This window comes from Taudactylus pleione, unplaced genomic scaffold (genome assembly GCF_031769625.1).
Source record: "Taudactylus pleione unplaced genomic scaffold, aTauple2 ptg001917l, whole genome shotgun sequence".
Classification (NCBI taxonomy): Eukaryota; Metazoa; Chordata; class Amphibia; order Anura; family Myobatrachidae; genus Taudactylus; species Taudactylus pleione.
The window spans coordinates 524,528-540,490 of record NW_028286314.1 but is presented as its reverse complement, the minus strand read 5'-3'; the positions used below and the strand labels follow the sequence as shown (position 1 = coordinate 540,490).

The 15,963-nt window shown below is 40.1% G+C and overlaps 1 protein-coding gene across 1 annotated transcript in view; it reads right to left on the bottom strand.

Moving 5' to 3' along the window:
- Positions 1 to 15,963, bottom strand: part of TFR2 (transferrin receptor 2) — a gene marked incomplete at its 3' end in the record, with an annotated part of 146,688 nt that overhangs the window by 33,105 nt on the left and 97,620 nt on the right. The gene's annotated exons all lie outside the window — the stretch shown is intronic.

Below are 15,963 nucleotides of genomic sequence, written 5' to 3'. Positions count from 1 at the left end.
TATAGTGACATGTAGAGTAGGGGGAGAATACAATGCATAGAGACATGTAGAGTAGGGGGGGATACAATGTATAGTGACATATAGAGTAGAGGGAGGATACAATGTATAGTGACATAGAGAGTAGGGGAGGATACAATGTATAGAGACATAGAGTAGGGGGGAGGATACAATGTATAGTGACATATAGAGTAGGGGGAGGATACAATGTAAAGAGACATATAGAGTAGGGGGAGGATACAATGTATAGAGACATAGAGAGTAGGGGAGGATACAATGTATAGAGACATAGAGTAAGGGGAGGATACAAAGTATAGAGACATATAGAGTAGGGGGAGGATACAATGTATAGTGACATAGAGAGTAGGGGAGGATACAATGTATAGAGACATAGAGTAGGGGGGAGGATACAATGTATAGAGACATATAGAGAAGAGGGAGGATACAATGTAGTGACATAGAGAGTAGGGGAGGATACAATGTATAGTGACATAGAGTAGGGGGGAGGATACAATGTATAGTGACATAGAGAGTAGGGGAGGATACAACGTATAGAGACATAGAGTAGGGGGGAGGATACAATGTATAGAGACATAGAGAGTAGGGGAGGATACAATGTATAGTGACATAGAGAGTAGGGGGAGGATACAATGTATAGTGACATAGAGAGTAGGGGAGGATACAATGTATAGAGACATAGAGTAGGGGGGAGGATACAATGTATAGTGACATAGAGTATGGGGGAGGATACAATGTATAGAGACATAGAGTAGGGGGGAGGATACAATGTATAGAGACATATAGAGTAGGGGGGAGGATACAATGTATAGTGACATAGAGAGTAGGGGGAGGATACAATGTATAGTGACATATATAGAGTAGGGGGAGGATACAATGTATAGTGACATATATAGAGTAGGTGGAGGATACGATGTATAGTGACATGTAGAGTAGGGGGAGGATACAATGTATAGTGACATATATAGAGTAGGGGGAGGATACGATGTATAGTGACATGTAGAGTAGGGGGAGAATACAATGTATAGAGACATGTAGAGTAGGGGGGATACAATGTATAGAGACAAATAGAGTAGGGGAGGATACAATGTATAGTGACAGAGTAGGGGGGAGGATACAATGTATAGTGACAATAGAGAGTAGGGGGAGGATACAATGTATAGTGACAGAGTAGGGGGAGGATACAATGTATAGTGACATATAGAGTAGTGGGAGGATACAATGTATAGAGACATATAGAGTAGGGGGAGGATACAATGTATAGAGACATATAGAGTAGTGGGAGGATACAATGTATAGAGACATATAGAGTAGGGGGAGGATACAATGTATAGAGACATATAGAGTAGTGGGAGGATACAATGTATAGAGAAATAGAGTAGGGGAGAATACAATGTATAGAGACATATAGAGTAGGGGGAGGATACAATGTATAGAGACATATAGAGTAGAGGGAGGATACAATGTATAGAGACATATAGAGTAGGGGGAGGACACAATGTGTAGAGACATATAGAGTAGGGGGAGGATACAATGCATAGTGACATAGAGTAGGGGGGAGGATACAATGTATAGTGACGTAGAGTAGGGGGGAGGATACAATGTATAGTGACATAGAGAGTAGGGGAGGATACAATGTATAGAGACATAGAGTAGGGGGGAGGATACAATGTATAGTGACATAGAGAGTAGGGGAGGATACAATGTATAGAGACAAATAGAGTAGGGGGAGGATACAATGTATAGTGACAGAGTAGGGGGCGAGGATACAATGTATAGAGACATATAGAGTAGGGGGAGGATACAACTTATAGTGACATATAGAGAAGGGGGAGGATACAACTTATAGTGACATATAGAGTAGGGGGAGGATACAATGTAGAGACATAGAGAGTAGGGGGAGGATACAATGTATAGTGACATATAGAGTAGGGGGAGGAAATAATGTATAGAGACATGTAGAGTAGGGGAGGATACAATGTATAGTGACATAGAGAGTAGGGGAGGATACAATGTATAGAGACATATAGAGTAGGGGGAGGATACGATGTATAGTGACATGTAGAGTAAGGGGAGGATACAATGTATAGAGACATATATAGAGTAGGGGGAGGATACAATGTATAGAGACATATATAGAGTAGGGGGAGGATACGATGTATAGTGACATGTAGAGTAAGGGGAGGATACAATGTATAGAGACATATAGAGTAGGGGGAAGACACAATGTGTAGAGACATATAGAGTAGTGGGAGGATACAATGTATAGAGAAATAGAGTAGGGGAGAATACAATGTACAGAGACAAAGAGTAGGGGGAGGATACAATGTATAGAGACATATAGAGTAGGGGGGATACAATGTATAGAGACATATAGAGTAGGGGGAGGATACAATGTATAGTGACATAGAGAGTAGGGGAGGATACAATGTATAGAGACATATAGAGTAGTGGGAGGATACAATGTATAGAGACATATAGAGTAGGGGGAGGATACAATGTATAGTGACAGAGTAGGAGGAGGATACAATGTATAGAGACAGAGTAGGGGAGGATACAATGCATAGAGACATATAGAGTAGGGGGAGGATACAATGTATAGAGACATATAGAGTAGGGGGAGGATACAATGTATAGTGACAGAGAGTAGAGGGAGGATACAATGTATAGTGACATAGAGAGTAGAAGGAGGATACAATGTATAGAGACATATAGAGTAGGGGGAGGATACAATGTATAGTGACATAGAGTAGGAGGAGGATACAATATATAGAGACAGAGTAGGGGAGGATACAATGTATAGAGACATATAGAGTACAGGGAGGATACAATGTATAGAGACATATAGATTAGGGGGAGGATACAATGTATAGAGACATATAGAGTAGGGGGAGGATACAATGTATAGAGACATATAGAGTAGTGGGAGGATACAATGTATAGAGACAGAGTAGGGGAGGATACAATGTATAGAGACATATAGAGTACAGGGAGGATACAATGTATAGAGACATATAGATTAGGGGGAGGATACAATGTATAGAGACATATAGAGTAGGGGGAGGACACAATGTGTAGAGACATATAGAGTAGTGGGAGGATACAATGTATAGAGAAATAGAGTAGGGGAGAATACAATGTATAGAGACATATAGAGTAGGGGGAGGATACAATGTATAAAGACATATAGTGTAGGTGGAGGATACAATGTGTAGAGACATATAGAGTAGTGGGAGGATACAATGTATAGAGAAATAGAGTAGCGGACAGTACAATGTATAGAGACATATAGAGTAGGGGGAGGATACAATGTATAGAGAAATAGAGTAGGGGAGAATACAATGTATAGAGACATATAGAGTAGGGGGAGGATATAATGTATAGAGAAAGAGTAGTGGGAGGATACAATGTATAGAGAAATAGAGTAGGGGGAGGATACAATGTGTAAAGACATATAGAGTAGGGGGAGGATACAATGTGTAGAGACATATAGAGTAGTGGGAGGATACAATGTATAGAGACATATAGAGTAGGGGAGAGTACAATGTATAGAGAAAGAGTAGGGGGAGGATAAAATGTACAGAGACATATATAGAGTAGGGGGAGATACAATGTATAGAGACATATATAGAGTAGGGGGCGGATACGATGTAGTACAGTATATAGATATATACAGTATATAGAGACCTATAGAGAGAAGGGGACAGATACAGTATATACAGACATATAGAGTAGGGGACAGATACAGTATATATAGACCTATAGAGAGTAGGGGACAGATACAGTATATAGAGATGCATAGAGATTAGGGGACACATATAGTATATAGAGACCTATAGAGAGAAGGGGACAGATACAGTATATAGAGACCTATAGAGAGAAGGGGACAGATACAGTATATAGAGACGCATAGAGATTAGGGGACACATATAGTATATAGAGATGTATAGAGAGAAGGGGACAGATACAGTATATAGAGACGCATAGAGATTAGGGGACACATATAGTATATAGAGACCTATAGAGAGAAGGGGACAGATTCAGTATATAGAGAGTAGGGGACAGATACAGTATATAGAGATGTATAGAGAGAAGGGGACAGATACAGTATATAGAGACCTATAGAGAGAATGGGACAGATACAGTATATAGAGACCTATAGAGAGAAGGGGACAGATACAGTATATAGAGACGCATAGAGATTAGGGGACACATATAGTATATAGAAACCTATAGAGAGAAGGGGACAGATACAGTATATAGAGACCTATAGAGAGTAGAGGACAGGTACAGTATATAGAGACCTATAGAGAGTAGGGGACAGATATAGTATATAGAGATGCATAGAGATTAGGGGACACATATAGTATATAGAGACCTATAGAGAGAAGGGGACAGATAAAGTATATAGAGACCTATAGAGAGAAGGGGACAGATACAGTATATAGAGACCTATAGAGAGTAGAGGACAGGTACAGTATATAGAGACCTATAGAGAGTAGGGGACAGATATAGTATATAGAGACGTATAGAGATTAGGGGACACATATAGTATATAGAGACCTATAGAGAGAAGGGGACAGATACAGTATATAGAGACCTATAGAGAGAAGGGGACAGATACAGTATATAGAGACCTATAGAGAGAAGGGGACAGATACAGTATATAGAGACGCATAGAGATTAGGGGACACATATAGTATATAGAGATGTATAGAGAGAAGGGGACAGATACAGTATATAGAGACCTATAGAGAGAAGGGGACAGATACAGTATATAGAGACCTATAGAGAGTAGAGGACAGGTACAGTATATAGAGACCTATAGAGAGTAGGGGACAGATATAGTATATAGAGACGCATAGAGATTAGGGGACACATATAGTATATAGAGACCTATAGAGAGAAGGGGACAGATAAAGTATATAGAGACCTATAGAGAGAAGGGGACAGATACAGTATATAGAGACCTATAGAGAGTAGAGGACAGGTACAGTATATAGAGACCTATAGAGAGTAGGGGACAGATATAGTATATAGAGACGCATAGAGATTAGGGGACACATATAGTATATAGAGACCTATAGAGAGAAGGGGACAGATACAGTATATAGAGACCTATAGAGAGAAGGGGACAGATACAGTATATAGAGACGCATAGAGATTAGGGGACACATATAGTATATAGAGATGTATAGAGAGAAGGGGACAGATACAGTATATAGAGACCTATAGAGAGAAGGGGACAGATACAGTATATAGAGACCTATAGAGAGAAGGGGACAGATACAGTATATAGAGACGCATAGAGATTAGGGGATACATATAACAGTTAAAAAAAACAGTTGAACAAACATTGAACAACATCTACGACAAGGTAATTACAATATCATTCCTTACCAGTAGTTTGTGTGTTGTACATTATTGAATGTATTGCAAAAATGTATGAGAAACTTCTATTAATGATCTCACTCCATGGAATCATCTCTAAGACTACTACATCCTTTACTCTCCCTGCAGCTCCTCCTTTTGTACATATTGCTGCCTCAGTACTTTCCTCTTCTCTTACAAACACATATGAGCTTTTAACTTATCTAAACACATTGACAATAACATCCACAACCTCTCGCCATAACAAACATTCAGTCAAATCCCACAAATATATTTATATCTCGCTCCTGTTGCTTCTATTAGCTGGTGACATATCTCCAAATCCAGGCCCAACCCACATGCCACACCCACAACGAACTATAAATCCAGCTTACCTCATAAATATTGCATGCCTCCCTTCACCATCCAAGTCACTAAAATGTGCCTTATGGAATGCACGCTCTGTCTGCAACAAACTAACATCCATCCATGACCTCTTTATTTCAACCAACCTCAACCTTCTGGCAATAACAGAAACATGGCTAACACAATCAGACACTATCTCCCCTGCTGCACTTTCACATGGTAACCTACACTTCTCACACACCTCCAGGCCTGGCAATTGTAAAGGAGGTGGGGTAGGAATATTACTCTCCCAATCTTTCACATTCACAGTTCTCCCACAGGTACCTTCACTCACATTTACATCATTTGAAGTACATTCTATCAGGACTTTCACCCATTTCTCTCTGCGAGTTGCTGTTATCTATCGCCCGCCTGGGCCACCGCACCAATTTCTGGAACATTTTTCAGCCTGGCTCCCTCACTTCCTATCCTCAGACATCTCCACCATCATTATGGGTGATTTCAATATCCCCATTGACAGTCCACAATCTCCTCATGCCTCCAAACTATTCTCTCTAACCTCCTCTCTTGGCCTCTCCCAATGGACTGACTCCTCTACTCATCAGGAGGGCCACTGCCTTGATCTTGTATTTACCAGACTATGCTCAGTTTCTGATTTCACTAATGCTCCTTTCCCTCTCTCAGATCACAATCTTATCACCTGCACACTTTCCTCCATTACATCAACCTCAATGTCAGTGAAATCAACCAAACCTACTAAAACCCGCAGAAATATTAATGTGATTAACTTTCAACAACTATCTACCTCTCTACAACAACAGCTCTCACCAATTTCTGCACTCACTTCTCCTGAGACTGCTGCATCACAGCTAAACCAGATTTTAGTAAAAGCCCTCGATGAAGTAGCTCCAGCTACCCATCACACTCCGCGTAGACTCAGACGTCAACCGTGGCATTCTAACTTAACAAGGCATCTACAAAAACTCTCACGTAAAGTAGAACGTCAGTGGCGAAAGTCTCGCACTCCAAGTGACTTCCTCACATATAAGTCTATCTACAACTCTTATCGTACTGCTCTGGACACTGCCAAGCAAATATATTTCCAATCTCTTATCTCTGCTCAAGCCTCTAACCCCAAGCGACTTTTAATACATTTAAACTGCTTCTTACCCCTCCCTCACCCAAGCCACCTGCTACTATCTGTGCACAAGATCTTGCTTCCTATTTCAAGGACAAGATTGATAATATCCGAAATGAAATGTTATTCTCTTCCTCAGCTAGTGACCTACTCAATTCCCTACCTGAACCCTCTGGCACATTCTCTTCATTTGACCCCACAAATGAAGATGAAGTATCTACACTCTTCTCATCCTCCTACTCTATTACCTCTCCTCTAGATCCTATACCCTCACAAATCAGTAAAGCTCTGTCTCCTGTGCTCATCCCAACTCTAACTAAAATCTGTAATCTCTCTCTTTCTACTGGCATCTTTCCATCACTGTTGAAACATGCAGTGATTACTCCCATTCTGAAAAAACAAAATTCTGACCCTAACACTCTCTCTAATTACCGTCCTATCTCCCAGCTCCCATGCCCCTCCAAGCTACTGGAGAGACTTGTCTACACCCGCCTCACACACTTTCTTAACACCCACAACTTATTGGACCCACTTCAGTCTGGCTTCCGTTCCCAGCACTCCACAGAGACAGCACTGACTAAGGTAGTAAATGATCTGGTCACTGCCGAGGCTAAAGGCCATTACTCACTTCTAATTCTTCTAGATCTCTCTGCTGCTTTTGACACTGTTGACCACTCTCTTCTCGTACAAACATTACAATCCCTAGGTCTTAAGGACACAGCCCTTTCTTGGTTCTCTTCCTACCTATCTGATCGCTCTTTTTCTGTTCGTTTTTCTGATTCTGCCTCCTCTTCGCTACCTCTATCAGTTGGAGTACCGCAAGGCTCTGTCTTAGGTCCTTTGCTATTCTCAATCTCTACCACCTCTCTTGGCAAACTAATCCGCTCTTTTGGATTTCAGTACCATCTGTATGCGGATGATACTCAAATCTACCTTCAGTATCTTCCCCAGATTTATCACCATCTGTATTGGTCCGTGTCACTGAATGTATTTCTGCCATTTCATCTTGGATGTCATCTCGCTACCTGAAACTTAATATTTCTAAAACAGAATTAATTATATTTCCACCAGCCAATAACAGTTACCAATCTGATCTCTTTATCACTGTTGATAACTCAACAATCCACCCCACCCCACAAGCTCGCTGCCTTGGTGTCATCCTTGATTCTGAACTGTCCTTTGTTCCCCACATTCAATCTGTCTCAAAATCATGTTACATACATCTAAAAAACATATACAAAATTCGACCATATCTCACACAAGACACTGCAAAAACTCTAATCCATGCACTCATTATTTCCCGCATTGACTATTGCAATAGTCTCCTTACTGGTCTTCCCAAAAACAGGCTATCGCCATTACAATCCATTATGAATGCAGCTGCGAGGCTTATCTTCCTTGCCAAACGTTCATCATCTGCTGCCCCGCTCTGTCAGTCCCTCCATTGGTTGCCGGTTTTCTACCGTATTCAATACAAAATACTGTTACTTACACATAAGGCCATTAACCGAATTACACCAACATACATCTCTTCACTCATCTCAAAATATCTCCCAACCCGACCTCTCCGCTCAGCACAAGAACTGCGTCTCTCATCCCCACGCATTACTTGCTCCCATTTACGGTTACAGGACTTTCTTCGGGCTGCACCCACTCTATGGAATGCCTTACCACACACAATAAGACTTACCTCTACTCTTCAATCCTTCAAGCGTTCCCTGAAAACTCACCTCTTCAGACAAGCTTATCAGATTCCAGAACCGACCACATAACCTTCATAGCTTCCATGTCTTATCACATCCCCTCTCACAGTCCACACATTACCTCACACATCGTCTTTCTCTCACATCCTCCTGACATTTTGCCGACATTCCTGTGTGACTGGATCAAGCAGCCAACCAAGAAACTCTGCATTCTGGCCAGACCAAATTGCAATATATATAGCACCTATCCTTGTGTATCAATGCCTGTTTCCCTATAGATTGTAAGCTTGCAAGCAGGGCCCTCTTACCTCTATGTCTGTCTGTTATTACCCTGTTTTGTTCTATCAATGTTTCCAATTGTAAAGCGCAACGGAATATGCTGCGCTATACAAGAAACTGTTAATAAAATATAGCATATAGAGACTTATAGAGAGTAGGGGACAGATACAGTATATAGAGACTTATAGAGAGAAGGGGACAGATACAGTATATAGAGACCTATAGAGAGAAGGGGACAGATACAGTATATAGAGACTTATAGAGAGAAGGGGACAGATACAGTATATAGAGACCTATAGAGAGAAGGGGACAGATACAGTATATAGAGACTTATAGAGAGAAGGGAACAGATACAGTATATAGAGACCTATAGAGAGAAGGGGACAGATACAGTATATAGAGACTTATAGAGAGAAGGGGACAGATACAGTATATAGAGACCTATAGAGAGAAGGGGACAGATACAGTATATAGAGACTTATAGAGAGAAGGGAACAGATACAGTATATAGAGACCTATAGAGAGAAGGGGACAGATACAGTATATAGAGACTTATAGAGAGAAGGGAACAGATACAGTATATAGAGACCTATAGAGAGAAGGGGACAGATACAGCATATAGAGACTTATAGAGAGTAGGGGACAGATACAGCATATAGAGACCTATAGAGAGAAGGGGACAGATACAGTATATAGAGACTTATAGAGAGAAGGGAACAGATACAGTATATAGAGACCTATAGAGAGAAGGGGACAGATACAGTATATAGAGACCTATAGAGAGTAGGGGACAGATACAGTATATAGAGACTTATAGAGAGAAGGGGACAGATACAGTATATAGAGACTTATAGAGAGAAGGGAACAGAAACAGTATATAGAGACTTATAGAGAGTAGGGGACAGATACAGTATATAGAGACTTATAGAGAGAAGGGAACAGATACAGTATATAGAGACCTATAGAGAGAAGGGGACAGATACAGTATATAGAGACTTATAGAGAGTAGGGGACAGATACAGTATATAGAGACTTATAGAGAGTAGGGGACAGATACAGTATATAGAGACTTATAGAGAGAAGGGAACAGATACAGTATATAGAGACCTATAGAGAGAAGGGGACAGATACAGCATATAGAGACTTATAGAGAGTAGGGGACAGATACAGTATATAGAGACTTATAGAGAGAAGGGAACAGATACAGTATATAGAGACCTATAGAGAGAAGGGGACAGATACAGTATATAGAGACCTATAGAGAGTAGGGGACAGATACAGTATATAGAGACTTATAGAGAGAAGGGGACAGATACAGCATATAGAGACGTATAGAGAGTAGGGGACAGATACAGTATATAGAGACTTATAGAGAGAAGGGGACAGATACAGCATATAGAGACTTATAGAGAGTAGGGGACAGATACAGTATATAGAGACTTATAGAGAGAAGGGGACAGATACAGTATATAGAGACTTATAGAGAGAAGGGAACAGATACAGTATATAGAGACCTATAGAGAGAAGGGGACAGATACAGTATATAGAGACTTATAGAGAGAAGGGGACAGATACAGTATATAGAGACCTATAGAGAGAAGGGGACAGATACAGTATATAGAGACTTATAGAGAGAAGGGAACAGATACAGTATATAGAGACCTATAGAGAGAAGGGGACAGATACAGTATATAGAGACTTATAGAGAGAAGGGGACAGATACAGTATATAGAGACCTATAGAGAGAAGGGGACAGATACAGTATATAGAGACTTATAGAGAGAAGGGAACAGATACAGTATATAGAGACCTATAGAGAGAAGGGGACAGATACAGTATATAGAGACTTATAGAGAGAAGGGAACAGATACAGTATATAGAGACCTATAGAGAGAAGGGGACAGATACAGCATATAGAGACTTATAGAGAGTAGGGGACAGATACAGCATATAGAGACCTATAGAGAGAAGGGGACAGATACAGTATATAGAGACTTATAGAGAGAAGGGAACAGATACAGTATATAGAGACCTATAGAGAGAAGGGGACAGATACAGTATATAGAGACCTATAGAGAGTAGGGGACAGATACAGTATATAGAGACTTATAGAGAGAAGGGGACAGATACAGTATATAGAGACTTATAGAGAGAAGGGAACAGAAACAGTATATAGAGACTTATAGAGAGTAGGGGACAGATACAGTATATAGAGACTTATAGAGAGAAGGGAACAGATACAGTATATAGAGACCTATAGAGAGAAGGGGACAGATACAGTATATAGAGACTTATAGAGAGTAGGGGACAGATACAGTATATAGAGACTTATAGAGAGTAGGGGACAGATACAGTATATAGAGACTTATAGAGAGAAGGGAACAGATACAGTATATAGAGACCTATAGAGAGAAGGGGACAGATACAGCATATAGAGACTTATAGAGAGTAGGGGACAGATACAGTATATAGAGACTTATAGAGAGAAGGGAACAGATACAGTATATAGAGACCTATAGAGAGAAGGGGACAGATACAGTATATAGAGACCTATAGAGAGTAGGGGACAGATACAGTATATAGAGACTTATAGAGAGAAGGGGACAGATACAGCATATAGAGACGTATAGAGAGTAGGGGACAGATACAGTATATAGAGACTTATAGAGAGAAGGGGACAGATACAGCATATAGAGACGTATAGAGAGTAGGGGACAGATACAGTATATAGAGACATATAGAGAGAAGGGGACAGATACAGCATATAGAGATGTATAGAGAGTAGGGGACAGATACAGTATATAGAGACCTATAGAGAGTAGGGGACAGATACAGTATATAGAGACCTATAGAGAGTAGGGGACAGATACAGTATATAGAGACCTATAGAGAGAAGGGGACAGATACAGTATATAGAGACTTATAGAGAGAAGGGGACAGATACAGTATATAGAGACCTATAGAGAGTAGGGGACAGATACAGTATATAGAGACTTATAGAGAGAAGGGGACAGATACAGCATATAGAGACTTATAGAGAGTAGGGGACAGATACAGTATATAGAGACTTATAGAGAGAAGGGAACAGATACAGTATATAGAGACCTATAGAGAGAAGGGGACAGATACAGTATATAGAGACCTATAGAGAGTAGGGGACAGATACAGTATATAGAGACTTATAGAGAGAAGGGGACAGATACAGCATATAGAGACGTATAGAGAGTAGGGGACAGATACAGTATATAGAGACATATAGAGAGAAGGGGACAGATACAGCATATAGAGACGTATAGAGAGTAGGGGACAGATACAGTATATAGAGACTTATAGAGAGAAGGGGACAGATACAGTATATAGAGACCTATAGAGAGTAGGGGACAGATACAGTATATAGAGACTTATAGAGAGAAGGGGACAGATACAGCATATAGAGACGTATAGAGAGTAGGGGACAGATACAGTATATAGAGACATATAGAGAGAAGGGGACAGATACAGCATATAGAGATGTATAGAGAGTAGGGGACAGATACAGTATATAGAGACCTATAGAGAGTAGGGGACAGATACAGTATATAGAGACCTATAGAGAGAAGGGGACAGATACAGCATATAGAGACCTATAGAGAGTAGGGGACAGATACAGCATATAGAGACCTATAGAGAGAAGGGGACAGATACAGTATATAGAAATCTATAGAGAGTAGGGGACAGACACAGTATATAGAAATCTATAGAGAGTAGGAGACAGATACAGTATATAGAGACCTATAGAGAGTAAGGGACATATACAGCATATAGAGAACTATAGAGAGAAGGGAACAGATACAGTATATAGAGACCTATAGAGAGATGGGGACAGAAACAGTATATAGAGACCTATAGAGAGAAGGGGACAGATACAGTATATAGAGACGTATAGAGATTAGTGGACACATATAGTATATAGAGACCTATAGAGAGGAGGGGACATATACAGTATATACAGACATATAGAGTAGGGGACAGATACAGTATATAGAGACGTATAGAGAGTAGGGGACAGATACAGTATATAGAGACATATAGAGAGAAGGGGACAGATACAGCATATAGAGATGTATAGAGAGTAGGGGACAGATACAGTATATAGAGACCTATAGAGAGTAGGGGACAGATACAGTATATAGAGACCTATAGAGAGTAGGGGACAGATACAGCATATAGAGACCTATAGAGAGAAGGGGACAGATACAGTATATAGAAATCTATAGAGAGTAGGGGACAGACACAGTATATAGAAATCTATAGAGAGTAGGAGACAGATACAGTATATAGAGACCTATAGAGAGTAAGGGACATATACAGCATATAGAGAACTATAGAGAGAAGGGAACAGATACAGTATATAGAGACCTATAGAGAGAAGGGAACAGATACAGTATATAGAGACTTATAGAGAGAAGGGGACAGATACAGTATATAGAGACCTATAGAGAGTAGGGGACAGATACAGTATATAGAGACTTATAGAGAGAAGGGGACAGATACAGCATATAGAGACTTATAGAGAGTAGGGGACAGATACAGTATATAGAGACTTATAGAGAGAAGGGAACAGATACAGTATATAGAGACCTATAGAGAGAAGGGGACAGATACAGTATATAGAGACCTATAGAGAGTAGGGGACAGATACAGTATATAGAGACTTATAGAGAGAAGGGGACAGATACAGCATATAGAGACGTATAGAGAGTAGGGGACAGATACAGTATATAGAGACATATAGAGAGAAGGGGACAGATACAGCATATAGAGACGTATAGAGAGTAGGGGACAGATACAGTATATAGAGACTTATAGAGAGAAGGGGACAGATACAGTATATAGAGACCTATAGAGAGTAGGGGACAGATACAGTATATAGAGACTTATAGAGAGAAGGGGACAGATACAGCATATAGAGACGTATAGAGAGTAGGGGACAGATACAGTATATAGAGACATATAGAGAGAAGGGGACAGATACAGCATATAGAGATGTATAGAGAGTAGGGGACAGATACAGTATATAGAGACCTATAGAGAGTAGGGGACAGATACAGTATATAGAGACCTATAGAGAGAAGGGGACAGATACAGCATATAGAGACCTATAGAGAGTAGGGGACAGATACAGCATATAGAGACCTATAGAGAGAAGGGGACAGATACAGTATATAGAAATCTATAGAGAGTAGGGGACAGACACAGTATATAGAAATCTATAGAGAGTAGGAGACAGATACAGTATATAGAGACCTATAGAGAGTAAGGGACATATACAGCATATAGAGAACTATAGAGAGAAGGGAACAGATACAGTATATAGAGACCTATAGAGAGATGGGGACAGAAACAGTATATAGAGACCTATAGAGAGAAGGGGACAGATACAGTATATAGAGACGTATAGAGATTAGTGGACACATATAGTATATAGAGACCTATAGAGAGGAGGGGACATATACAGTATATACAGACATATAGAGTAGGGGACAGATACAGTATATAGAGACGTATAGAGAGTAGGGGACAGATACAGTATATAGAGACATATAGAGAGAAGGGGACAGATACAGCATATAGAGATGTATAGAGAGTAGGGGACAGATACAGTATATAGAGACCTATAGAGAGTAGGGGACAGATACAGTATATAGAGACCTATAGAGAGTAGGGGACAGATACAGCATATAGAGACCTATAGAGAGAAGGGGACAGATACAGTATATAGAAATCTATAGAGAGTAGGGGACAGACACAGTATATAGAAATCTATAGAGAGTAGGAGACAGATACAGTATATAGAGACCTATAGAGAGTAAGGGACATATACAGCATATAGAGAACTATAGAGAGAAGGGAACAGATACAGTATATAGAGACCTATAGAGAGAAGGGAACAGATACAGTATATAGAGACTTATAGAGAGAAGGGGACAGATACAGTATATAGAGACCTATAGAGAGTAGGGGACAGATACAGTATATAGAGACTTATAGAGAGAAGGGGACAGATACAGCATATAGAGACTTATAGAGAGTAGGGGACAGATACAGTATATAGAGACTTATAGAGAGAAGGGAACAGATACAGTATATAGAGACCTATAGAGAGAAGGGGACAGATACAGTATATAGAGACCTATAGAGAGTAGGGGACAGATACAGTATATAGAGACTTATAGAGAGAAGGGGACAGATACAGCATATAGAGACGTATAGAGAGTAGGGGACAGATACAGTATATAGAGACATATAGAGAGAAGGGGACAGATACAGCATATAGAGACGTATAGAGAGTAGGGGACAGATACAGTATATAGAGACTTATAGAGAGAAGGGGACAGATACAGTATATAGAGACCTATAGAGAGTAGGGGACAGATACAGTATATAGAGACTTATAGAGAGAAGGGGACAGATACAGCATATAGAGACGTATAGAGAGTAGGGGACAGATACAGTATATAGAGACATATAGAGAGAAGGGGACAGATACAGCATATAGAGATGTATAGAGAGTAGGGGACAGATACAGTATATAGAGACCTATAGAGAGTAGGGGACAGATACAGTATATAGAGACCTATAGAGAGAAGGGGACAGATACAGTATATAGAGACTTATAGAGAGAAGGGGACAGATACAGTATATAGAGACCTATAGAGAGTAGGGGACAGATACAGTATATAGAGACTTATAGAGAGAAGGGGACAGATACAGCATATAGAGACTTATAGAGAGTAGGGGACAGATACAGTATATAGAGACTTATAGAGAGAAGGGAACAGATACAGTATATAGAGACCTATAGAGAGAAGGGGACAGATACAGTATATAGAGACCTATAGAGAGTAGGGGACAGATACAGTATATAGAGACTTATAGAGAGAAGGGGACAGATACAGCATATAGAGACGTATAGAGAGTAGGGGACAGATACAGTATATAGAGACATATAGAGAGAAGGGGACAGATACAGCATATAGAGACGTATAGAGAGTAGGGGACAGATACAGTATATAGAGACTTATAGAGAGAAGGGGACAGATACAGTATATA